Source organism: Panthera leo, chromosome C2 (genome assembly GCF_018350215.1).
Source record: "Panthera leo isolate Ple1 chromosome C2, P.leo_Ple1_pat1.1, whole genome shotgun sequence".
NCBI lineage: Eukaryota > Metazoa > Chordata > Mammalia > Carnivora > Felidae > Panthera > Panthera leo.
The window spans coordinates 126,800,922-126,813,550 of record NC_056687.1 but is presented as its reverse complement, the minus strand read 5'-3'; the positions used below and the strand labels follow the sequence as shown (position 1 = coordinate 126,813,550).

Below are 12,629 nucleotides of genomic sequence, written 5' to 3'. Positions count from 1 at the left end.
CCCATGAAGATAACAATAACAACGACTATAAAATGATAATCGCAATAAAATCACAGTAGTAACAAATCTGAGCGAGATATTCGCATCTGACAGATAGTAGTAAGAACGACAAATCGCGTCCCCGCGGAGCCGCCGTACCAAAAGACCCCACTGGCGGCGGATACCGCGGCTCTCGCGGCGCCCCTGGCGGGCCCCTTCCCCGCTTCGGTCGGCGGGGTGGGCGGAGCGTGGTGGGCGGGCGGGGAGGGGCGGGGCGTCAAGCCCGCGGCTGAGGGTAGGCACAAGGGGGAGGAGGGAACGGGCGGCTGGGCGGGGCGCGATCGGGCCTCTGCTCCTCACACGCCGCACTCGCAGCCGAGATCCCGCGCCGCCGAGAGTCCTGGCGGCAAGCGCCGTCTTCGAGCCGAGGCAGCAGCCGGAGGAGGAGCCGCGGGCACTGAGGTAAGCGCGGGGACGTCTGCCGCGTGGCCTGGAGCCTCGGCGCCCCCGGCCCTGCCCGAGGGTTGTGGTGAGGCCGAGGGGCGGCGCGCGGAGGCCCGAGCAGGCGGGGCCGGGGCCTGGGGGCGGGGACGGCCTGGCTGGCGGGGCCGGAGGGGCCGCGCGGCGCTGGGCCGGCGGGCACAGCCTTGGGAGTCGGGGTTTGAGGCGGCACGGGCGCCTGTGCACACCCAGCTCTGTCCCGGGCCGTGGCAGCCCGGGAGGTGTGGAAACCGCCTGCCTCGGGGGCGCCCACAGAGGAGGGAAGGCGGGGGACGGCCTTGTCCCTCCCACTTTCGGGGCTCCCAGGCCAGTTCGCCCGCACAGCCCTCGGGAACTTGTTAACAGGAAAGCTTGGCAGGAAAACAAATGCCAACGTTTTGGAAGAACTGAGAGTCACGTCGTTAGGCGCTGAGGCTTTATTTTCCTTCCCCGCCCCCTCCCAACCTCAACCCGACTTGGCCAAAGAAGGATGTGTCACCAGCTCGGGGCCTCGGGCGGGATCCCCGGCCCGGCTGGAAGCAGGAGTACCTGAAACAAAGGTAAACGGAGGCCCGGCATACCCCGACCCTGCCCTGCGGCCGCCCTCGAACCGCCCCAGTGGGTCTCTCCCGCGCCGACCCTGGCCGCCGCCTCGGAGGGGCTTTCTCCCGGGGGACCTTTCGATGGAAACCAGCTGGCGGGGCTCGGAGTTGATGTTGCATCTGAACTCTCTTGTGCTCACATTATTCCCAATCCCCCAACTCTGGTAAAGCTTAAGGAAATTTTACCCGGTTTTAGTGGTCAGTAAATGTAAGGGAGGATAAATTGCTGTTTGTAAATTATAAGGTATTTTCTTGTTAGCAAATGGTCTGAAACATGAAATAAAAAATCTTAACACGTAAGCAAAAAAGAGCGATTTCTAGTGCTTTCCAAAATCTGAAGAAATGTTCCTCCTCAAATCACTCATGTAGAAAACATCCCCCCAAACCTTTGGTGCCAGGCATTTTTCTTTGTTCTTTATTAGTCTCAGGCCTCAGTTTCTTGTAAACAGAGCACCCAGTGCTGAGACCCTAAGAATTGCCATACTAGGTCAGAGCATGTGCATCCTGCTCAGTAGGCAGCAGGCTTGTGTTGTAGTAAAAGACAGTTTGCTTTCTTGGTGATACCGTTAAACTTATCGTAGTTTCATTCCTTTCAGAAATATTCATCACTTTTACTGAAAGCCTTTTAAAAAATCTGTAGACCACTCCTAATTTATCCATAAAATGTATTCACATTTATTGCATCCAAATGGCTCTCCTATCGTTTCTGACAGAACTTGAGATACTGTGGAGGAAACTCGGATCTTTTATAAAACTGGGAGCTCAGAGATTGAGGACAGGGGGAACAAAGTAGTTTTTTAAAATAGAAAGCTTTGAAGAAGTCTTTACCAGAATCAACCTGGCTGATGAGTTCAAAAATAGTTTTATCCAGGAGCAGCCTGAACATTAATCAGTTGAAGGTTTATTTGTATTCATAAGTATTTGCATATTTTAAAATGCAGCTAACATTCTGGAGAGTGAAGGGGCTATCTGACTATATCTTAGTCTGAATTAATTTGAGCTTAATGTTTTAGCTGAAACCAGCTGCCCTAAGAGAATGAAAGTTTTGTTTCAGCAAGAAGGGAATAAAAGAGATGAGTAATTTTGGAGTATGGATTACTTGAGGGGGGCTCCCGTTCAAACCATAACTTTACTTTTAAACTCTTCATAGACTCCTCATTACCTCTAGCAAACATAGTCTCCACTGTTAATAGCCACAGTCACTTTTCAACACACAACCAAAACTTCTCTTAACATTTACCCACCACTGCTCATCCCCCCAAGAAACCTTACCACCTGGAGTAGTTAATTGCCCTTTTGTGCAGTACCATTGTCTAAATTAGAGGTTTTAATTCATGATACTGTTGATAATTTGGACTAGATAATGCTTTTTTTTAATATTTAAAATTTTTATTCTCAAGTTGGTTAACATACAGTGTAGTTTTGGCTTCATAAGTAGAACCCATTGATTCATCACTTACATATAACAACACCCAGTGCTCATCCCAACAAGTGCCCTTCTTAATGCCCATCACCCATTTACCCCTTCCCCATCAACCCTCAGTTCTCTGTATTTAAGAGTCTCTTATGGTTTGCCTCCTTCTGTTTTTATCTTATTTTACCTTCCTTTCCCCTATGATCAATCATCTGTTAAGTTTCTCAAATTCCACATATGAGTGAAATCATATAATATCTGTCTTTCTCTGACTTATTTTACTTAGCATAATACCCTCCAGTTCCATCCATGTTGCTGCAAATGGCAAGATTTCATGCTTTTTTCATCACTGAGTAGTATTCCAGTGTGTGTGTGTGTATATATACACATATATATTGTTGATAGCCCTGCTATAAACATTGGTGTGCATGTGCCCCTTTGGATCAACATTTTTGTATCCTTTGGATAAATTCCTAGTAGTGCAATTGCTGGGTCGTAGTGTAGTTCTATTTTTAATTTTTGGAGGAACCTCCACACTGTTTTCCAGAGTAGCTGCACCAGTTTGCATTCCCACCAACAGAGCAAGAGGATTCCCCTTTCTCCACATACTTGCCAACATCTGTTGTTTCCTGGGTTGTTAATTTAGCCATACTGACAAGTGTGAGGTGGTATCTCATTGTGGTTTTGATTTGTATTTCCCTGATGATGAGTGATGTTGAACATCTTTTCATGTGTCTCTTGGCCGTCTGGATGTCTTCTTTGGAAAAGTGTCTATTCATGTCTTTTGCCCATTTCTTCACTGGATTATTTGTTTTTGGGGTGTTGAGTTTGGTAAGTTCTTTATATATTTTGGATACTAACCCCTTATCCAATATGTCATTTGCAAATATCTTCTCCCATTCTAACAGGTGCCTTTTGGTTTTGTTGATTGTTTCTTTGCAGTGCAGAAGCTTTTTGTTTTGATGAGGTCCCAGTAGTTCACTTTTGCTTTTATTTCTCTTGCCTTTGGTGACATGTCAAGTGAGAAGTTGCTGCGGCCGAGGTCAAAGAAGCTCCTGCCTGTTTTTTTTCTGTTGGATTTTGATGGTTTTCTGTCCCACATTTAGGTCTCATCAGTTTTGAATTTATTTTTGTATATGGTGTAAGAAAGTTTGGACCAGATGATTCATTGTTGTGAAGGGCCATCCTTTGCATTTTAGGGCTGCATTTAGCAGCCTTCCTGATCTCTACTAAATGGATACCAGTAGTACCTCCCCCCCACACACACACAATTATAACAGTCACACAACCCACACAGTTATGACAATCAAAAATGCCTCCAGATATTGCCACACGTCCTCTGAGAGAACCCCAAATCACCCCCAGTTGAGAACCACTATTCTAAACAGACTGTTGCCTTAACACTAGTGACCCTGTATTGTTTTCATTTGCTTGTGTGTTGATTTTCTACTGTCCTAAACTTGAGGGCAGAGCAGTCGTTCATTTATTTACCAAATATCTGAGGAAAGGCCTACTTTGCCAGCCAGATGCTAGTTTAGGTCTGGCAGTATAGTGGTAAAAGCGACTGCTGTAGTCTTTGTACTCCTGGACATTACAGATGCACCCATGTGTAATGATACAAATACCTCATAAAATTGTGATAAGTTCTGGGAGAAGTACAGGGTGCTCTGAGTACATAAAATAAGGGTCCTGACCTAGTTTGGAAACTAGGGGAAGTTTCCTGGGGAAATGACCTTTAAGTTGAGGTAGACATTAAAGGAAGAATAGAAGTTATAGGGGCACCTGGGTGGCTCAGTCAGTTAAGCATCCAACTCTTGGTTTTAGCTCAGGTCATGATTTCATGGTTTTGGGAGTTCGAGCCCCACATCAGTCTCTGTGCTGGCAGCACAAAGCCTGCTTAGGATTCTCTCTCTCCCTCTCTTTCTTCCCCTCCCCAGCTCACACTGTTTCTGTCTCTCTCAAAACTAAATACTTAAGGGCGCCTGGGTGGCTCAGTCGGTTGGGCGTCCGACTTCAGCTCAGGTCACGATCTCGCGGTCCGTGAGTTCGAGCCCCGCGTCGGGCTCTGGGCTGATGGCTCAGAGCCTGGAGCCTGCTTCCGATTCTGTGTCTCCCTCTCTCTCTGCCCCTCCCCCGTTCATGCTGTGTCTCTGTCTCAGAGATAAATAAAAAAAAAAAAAAAAGTTAAAAAAAAAAATTTTTTTAAAAACTAAATACTTAAAAAAAAAAAAGTTATAAAGTGAATTTTAGGGGGACAGTATTCCAGGCAGAAAGAATAGGGCCTTTCCTGGGACCTCAGAGGCCACTGTGGCTGGAGCAAGGAGAATGATAAGGGCAGGATGATACAAAATGAGTCTGGGAAAGTAGGTAAAGGACTTTTTTGAGCAGAAGTTCTCAGTCCAGCCTGTTCATCAGAATCAAAAGAGGCACTTAATACAGTAGTAGTGCCTGGGCCATGCTCCAGGCCCAGTAAATCAGAATGTCTGCAGTGGGTCCTACTTCCTTCCCCAGCTGCCGTTTTCCCTACACCTTCCAAAGGGATGACCACTGGTACTAGTTTTGTGTATTGTTCTAGACATTTTTTGTGGGCATTCAAGCAAATGCATATTATTCATTCCTCCTGTTATTTACACATATGGTAGCATACTGTACATACTATTATGCTTGTTTTCAACAATGTCTTGGAAGTCTTTTGATTTTAATATATAGTTTCCTTACTCTTTAATGACTGTATAGTATTCCATTTTATGGCTATACCACAGATTATTTAACCATTCTTTTATTGATGGACAGTTAAATTGTTTCTAGTAATTTACTATAAATAATAGTACATGCATATACCAGTTCACATATGTCAGTATATTTGTGGGATAAATTCCTAGAAGTGGAATTGTTGGGTCAAGTATGTACATACACACGTGTAAATATTTGTAAAAGATCAGTCTGATCATATTGGAGAGAATGGTTTGGAACGAAATAAGTGCTTATGGGAGATAACTGAGCCTAAATAAGGTTATTTTGTGCATAGAATGAATTTTGTCTCCCTAAAATTAAATTTTGAAGTCCTAGCCACTATGTGACTATATTTGGAGATAGCATCTTTGGGAGGTAATTAGGGTTAAACAGGGTCAAAGGGGTGGGGCCCTAATTCAGTAAAATTAGTGGCCTTATAAGAAAAGGAGGTAGGAAAAGCCATGTGAGCACACAGTGAGAAGGTGGTTGTCTGCAAGCAAGAAAAAGAAAACTGACCTTGCCAGACCTTGATCAGGACTTCTACCCTCCAGAACTGTGAGAAATTCATTTCTTTTGTTTAAGTAATCCAGGCTATGGTATTTTATTATGGCAGCCTGAGCTAAGACACTGTGGAGAGGTAGGAAAGAAAAGATGGTAACTGGGACCATGGTAGTCACACAGAAAATGGAGACAGGTAGATGGATACAGGAGATATATTTAATAAGCATAACTGATAGGACTTAATAATATGCTATAAACAGTAAGAAGGAGAAATAGGTGGGTAGGATGACTCCCAGGGTTTTGGCATGCCCAACCAGGTAAATGGTGGGGCTGTTACCTGAGGTAGAGAACACTAGAAGAATGAATAGTTTTGAAGTGGGTTTAAATCACAGTTCACTTTGGGACTGGTGAGACCTCTAAATGGAGATTGCACATAAACTTTAGATAATTCAAATCCAGAGCTTGGAGGAGTGGGCTGAACTGGGGACACAGATATTTAGGTGTAAATTGAAGGGTGTGGATGGAATTGCCAAGAGCAGAAGTTGTGAATCCAAAGCCCACAGCTGAATCTGGCTTACAGATGTGTTTTGTTTTTCGCAGAGTAGTTTTTGTTGTTTAATTTTGAGTTAGTTGCCAATAATTTAAAATCTAAAGATTTCCCACGAAAATCTAGATTTGGGGCTTTTCTTTAAAAGTAGGAAGATGGGGGCGCCTGGGTGGCGCAGTCGGTTAAGCGTCCGACTTCAGCCAGGTCACGATCTCGCGGTCCGTGAGTTCGAGCCCCGCGTCAGGCTCTGGGCTGATGGCTCGGAGCCTGGAGCCTGTTTCCGATTCTGTGTCTCCCTCTCTCTCTCTGCCCCTCCCCCGTTCATGCTCTGTCTCTCTCTGTCCCAAAAATAAATAAAAAACGTTGAAAAAAAAAATTAAAAAAAAAAAAAGGTAGGAAAATGTAGCACTACTGAGCTGGCTTTCCCATATGGGAACAATTGATTGGAGCTAAGTCACCACTGATCCCAGCTGCTTTCTGTTTACCAGCGAGCCCTCCACTCCTTAAAACTTATGCCTGGCCTACTTTGTTTATTTACTTGTCAGACCCTGTAGGCACTTAAGTGTGTAATCCCTGCTTTAGGAAGAGAGTATAGAATAGTGATTCTTATCTTGGCTGCACATTAGAAATATGGGATAATTTTAAAATACTGATGCTGATAACCCACACCAGAAATTTCTGTTTTTGTTTACTTGGTCAGAATTGCAGCCTTGTGGGCTCCTGGGTGGCTCAGTGGGTGAAGTGACCAACTCTTGGTTTTGGCTCAGGTCATGATCTCACAGTGCATGAGTTCGAGCCCCACAGTGGGCTCCTCGTTGACAGCATGGAGCCTGCTTGTGATTCTCTCTACTCTGCCCCTCTGCCCCTCTCCCCCTCTCCCCCTCTCCACTTGCTTTCATGTCTCTCCTGAAAAAAAAAATTAAAATTAAAAAAAAATTGCTGCCTGGGATTTTTAAAAGCTCTTCAGGTGATTCCACTGAGCAGTAGAAACTGAGAACCATTGACAGAGGTTAAGAAGAGAGCTCACGCCCAGTGTTTCACAGTTGGGTAAAGGAGGGTAGCTCCAGGAAAGGGATGAGAAGTGGCCAGAGAGATAAGTGGAATGGGATCTTGCAGTTAAGGTATGCAAACTTAATCCAATACACTTGAAGATGTTTTTAATTAGATGAGAGAGAATGAAGTTTATTTTGCATGTATACTTACTGTTTGTCTTGTATGTCCTGTATTATATATGCTGTTCATTACTGTGTAGAGTGTATGTACACACAAAAAAATAGCTATACTTTATCTAATGGTCCATTTAAAGGATTTCAAGAGTAATTTAAACTATGCTTGATTTTTGTCTTAGGGATTTACTTTAGAATCTAATTCCAGTTTAAGGTGTGTCATAAAAGGCAAGGGAAGAGCGTATTTAAAAAAGAGAGAAGTTATCAGGTCAAGATGTAGATTGAAAATGACCTATTGAATATAGCCAGATGGAGTCTTTGACCTCAGTGAAACCATTTTAGATTGGAAGAGGCAGAAACCAGATTGAAGTAGGTAGAAAGTAAAGAAATGGAAAGAATGAATGTTGGGGAAATCTTTTGAGTTGACCCGAGAAGGGAGGTGATGAGGGAAGGTCAGGTGTCTTATATGTCTGTATGGCAGGTGTTCAGTCTTTGTTGGTTACCTAAATGCATCTAACTCTTGAGGGAGGTAACTCATTGGTACCTGATTACCCTTCTCCCCATTTTAGAGGTGTCTTGCTTGTATTTGTTTTGGAGACATTGTGCTTTACACTGAGGAGATAATTTTGCCAGGACGTTAGAGACTCAGATGTTAGTGATTAGGCCCTTAGTCTCTTTCTTATCTGAAAAGCCACAGGGCTCCTAAAGGCCAGCAGGGCTCCAGTGACTCTGACATCATCCTCCCATCGAACTGATGAACAAATATCAGATTGTTGGCTTGTTGAAAATGGAATACTCGGCTATGTCAGGGAATATGTATCTAGCTTTCAGATTCCCAGGAGCAATTTTTGCAGCTGTACTTTATCCATTTAACTTGATATTATAGCTGGTTTTCCAGTTGCATATATGTAAAATTTCTCATACTTTGAAATAAGTTGGAAGAGGCCCTCATTGAGCTCAAAGAGAAGAGAGCACTGAATAAACTGGTTTCCAAAAGGTTGTGTGAATGCTGGAATGCAGTTACCTTGAAAACCTTGGGTTAAAGTGGCTGTCTAGAGTGGGTTGTCATGCACATGGCCACTACCGATCTGTCTCTTAAACATCTCTGCCTCATTGGCAACTTTAACCTGGCATAGGAGGTTAAAGAGTTTTGATCTACCAGCAGAACAGAAACCAGAACAGAACAGAACCAGCAGAACAGAAACCAGAGCGGTTGGGAAATGCCAAGGATTATTAGTGAAGAATGGTGTTGATTAGTTGAAGACATAAGCCCCATTGCTATACTCTTTGCAAACAAGAGTGCCATTCTGTGAGGGATTAGTCTTCACAGCTACTATTATTTGATGTGTTAGGTGGATGTGATGGTTGACTTCTGTATAACAGATGTCTTTATGACATGAATAGCAGACCTCAGTCTACAAAAGTTTATATTGGGTACCTATGATAAGAAAATATTTTGTTTAGAAACTTGTATGTGCTTGGGCAATTGTAGGAATTCTGTCATAAATATAGTTAGGTACTGTGCCTGGATGGTGGTAAAGGGGAAAGGTCATTGCCATCGTGGTCCAGAGCTTCTTTGGTTTGCAGAGGAAATAGGATGGTTGAGTGGATAGAGGATTTGGAGTCTGTTCTTGCATGTGAAGCCATGATGTGTCAGGTGTCAGCTGTGTGATTTTTGTGTGTGTGATTTTTTTTTTGAGTTAAAGTTCACATAAAATTAACCAAGTTAACCATTTTAAAGTATACAATGCAGTGACCCTCAGTACATGCACAATATTATGCAACCATCACCATTAACTCCGGAACATTTTTAACACCTCAGAGGGAAACCCTTTACCCATTAAGCATTCACTCCCCATTCCTGTCTCTCAGTATTCCCTGGAAACCACTGATCTGCTTCTTTCTCTATGGAGTTGCCTATTCTGGACATTTCATATAAATGAAATCATACAAATGTGAACTATTGTGATTGGCTTCTTTCATTTAGCATAATTTTGTAAAGGTTTATTCATATTGTAGCATGTATTCCTTTCCTTTAATAATCATTGCTTCCTTTGAATAATTCAGTTATATAGATGTACTATATTTTATCCATTTATCAGTTGATGGATATTTGGTTTGTTTATACCTTTTGACTATTGTAAATAGTGCTAGGAACATTTATGTACAAGTTTTTGCTTGAATACCTGCTTCAGTTCTTTTGTGTACACACAAAGGAGCAGAATTGCTGGGTCATATGGTAATTCGATGTTTAACTTTTTGAGGCAGCATCAAAATGTTTTCCATGACAGCTGTACCATTTTACATTTCTACTAGCAATGTTCTGAAGTTCCAGTTTCCCCATATCCTTGTCAATACTTGTTATTTTTAAAGTTTTTAATTCCAGTTAATAAACAGTGTAATATTAGTTTCAGATGTGCAGTATAGGAATTCAACGAGTCTATACATCAGTGCACTCCTTAATCCCCATCACCTATTTAACTCAACCCCCCACCCTCTGTTTTTTTGTTTGTTTGTTTTGTTTTGTTGGTTATAGCTATCCTGGTGGGTGTGAAGTTGTAGCTCGTCATTTTGATTTGTGTTCTCTTAATGACTAATGATGCTAAACACCTTTCATGTGCTTGTTGGCCACCTGTATATCTTTGGAAAGATGTGTATTGAAGTTCTTTGTCCATTTTTTCATTGGATTGTTTGTCTCGTTGGTGTTGAGTAGTTGTTAAGAGTTCTTTATGTATTCTGGATACTAGACCCTTGTCAGATGTATTATTTGCAAATATTTTTTCCTGTATTGTAGGCTGCTTTTTCATTTTCTGGATAGTAGTTTGCATATAAGCATTTAATTCTGATGAAGTCAAATTTATGTCCTTTTTCCTTTTGTTGCTTACACTTTTTTTAACGTTTATTTTTGAGAAAGAGCAAGCACATAGGCACATGCAAGAGAAGGGGAGAGGGAGAGGGAGGGGTGGAGTGAGGGGCGGAAGAACAGAGAGAGGGAGACAGAAGATCCAAAGTGGGCTCAGCGCTGAGAGCACAGAGCCTGATGTGGGGCTCAAACTCACGTGAGATCATAACCTGAGCCACCCAGGTGCTGCTGTTTCTTAGACTTTGGGTATCATATCTAAGAATCCATTGCCAAATCCAGGGTCATGTCAGTTTACCCCTATTTTTCTTAAGAGTCTGTAGTTTTCTTAAATTTAGGTCTTTGATCTATTTTGAGTTAATTTTTGTATATGAGGTAGGGTCCAACTCCATTCCTCTGCATGGATATCCAGTTGTCCCAGCACCATTTGTTGAAGGGGCATGTGTTCTCAACCCTACATTTTTCATTTGTGAAATGAAAGTGATAAAAACACTTGTGTCACAAAGTTGTTGTAACATTAAAAAGAGAGGGTGTATATTGAACAGTAAAAAAGTCACTAAAATACTTGTGACTGTTATTGTTCTGCCACATACATATCTCACTTGCACAAGGCCTCTATAAGTTAGTGTCCTTCATCAACCACCAGAAGTCGTCCATGTAGTGCATAGTGAGTCATGACATAGAGGACTGGGGATCATGTTGTACCCGGAATGCAAAGTCACAGGGTCGCTGATGCAGGAGGTAGTTGGAGAGATTGAACCTATCCAAAATTGAAAGTCTCTTTCCTTGTAGAGTATTTGTCAAATTCTGTTGCTGTTCCTCTCAAATTTAGGTGTCCTGGGTGTGTAAGCATAGTTTTTAAAAGTAAGGAGTTTTTAGGCATCGTAGAAGAATAAAGGCAGTTCTTTTTACTGGACCAGGAATCCTCACATTTCACTATCAGCTTTTAAATGGCTAGAACTGAGACTTTCCTGATTCAGTGGCTAGTAATCTCAGTTCAATCAACAAATATTTCTTGAGTTACCATTATGTGCTAGGCACTGTACTAAATAATAGAGATATAATGTCTTATCATACAAGACCAGACTCTCTTGACCCTGCATCCCTCTTTAAATCTGTTCCTTTCTACAGTTGTCTAACTTGCTGAGTCTAATTGCTTTCTCCTAGTCCCTCTTGAGTCCCTGCTAATCACATCTTTACCTCCCCTCCCCAACCAAGCCCTCCACATTGTAACTCCATCCAGTGAGTCAGTTCTCAGTCTTTTACTTGATCTTTCAGCAGCATTTTACACAGTTAAGATTGTTCTTCTTTCATTTAGCTTCCAGAACAGTGCTTTCTCTGGATTTCCTCCCACCTTACTAGAGGGTTTTTTCTCAGTCTTTTTGCTAGTTCCTAATCATCTTCCTGATTACTAAAAGTTGGGAGTGCTGTTTACTCCTCAAACCTCTGTTCTTCGTTATCAACCCTATTTCCTTGCATTTCACTTGGTCTCATGACTTTAAATACCATCTATACGTCATCAGCCACATTCCAATGACTATGAGATTTTATCTCCAAGTTAGACCTCTCCTCTGAATCTTATAGTCTGATATTAAAGTGCCTGCTTGATATCTCCATTTGGATATCTAATAGACCTCTCAAAACTGAACTGATTTTCCCCTCCAAAGCCCACTCTTCCTGTAGTCTGTCCCATCTTGTAAATAGCAGCTCCCTTCTAGTAGCCCAGACCAAAACCCTTGAGTCATCCTTGGTTGTTTTTCTCTTTCTTCCCACAGTCTGTCAGCAAACTCTGTTGGCTCTACTTTCAGAATGTATCTAGAATCGGTCATATACCACTATCTCTCCTGCTTCCACCTTTTCCAAGCCATCGTATCTCACCTGAATAATTGCCATAGCCTAATTCTTTCTTCCCTGCTTTTGTCTTTGCTCTCCTACAGCCTGTTCTCAACACAGCAGCTTGAGGGACCCTATTAAAAGTAAGTTCTTCACTCAGAGGCTTTATGCTTACCTACAAGACCCTACAGAATCTAAACCCCCACTTACCTCTCTGGCTTCATCTCCTGTTCTCCACTGTGCTTACTTTGTCCGAGTCACAAATGGCACCTTGCTCTTCTTCCAACAAACCAGTTATGTTCCTGCCTCAGGGACTTTGCTTTCCCCTCATATCTACAAAGCTTTCTCCCTCACTTCCCCCAGGTCTTTGCTAAAGTTCACTTTCTCCAGTACTCCCTATCTCCTTCCCTTTCAAACTCTGCTTCCCAGAGCTCTCCTTAGTCTGGGTGCTCCTCTTACCCCACCCCCTGAGACTGAGCACTAAAGCTATTCCTCTCCCTCCTGTTTGTCTTTA

The 12,629-nt window shown here is 42.7% G+C and overlaps 1 protein-coding gene across 4 annotated transcripts in view; it reads left to right on the top strand.

Moving 5' to 3' along the window:
• The first annotated feature begins 304 nt into the window (after positions 1-304).
• Positions 305-12,629, top strand: part of PPP2R3A (protein phosphatase 2 regulatory subunit B''alpha) — a 211,850-nt gene continuing 199,525 nt past the window's right edge. For all 4 annotated transcript variants that reach the window (XM_042955652.1, XM_042955653.1, XM_042955655.1 and 1 more), the window contains exon 1: positions 305-441. The gene's annotated coding sequence lies outside the window, so the exon portion shown is untranslated. The remainder of the gene's footprint in view (positions 442-12,629) is intronic.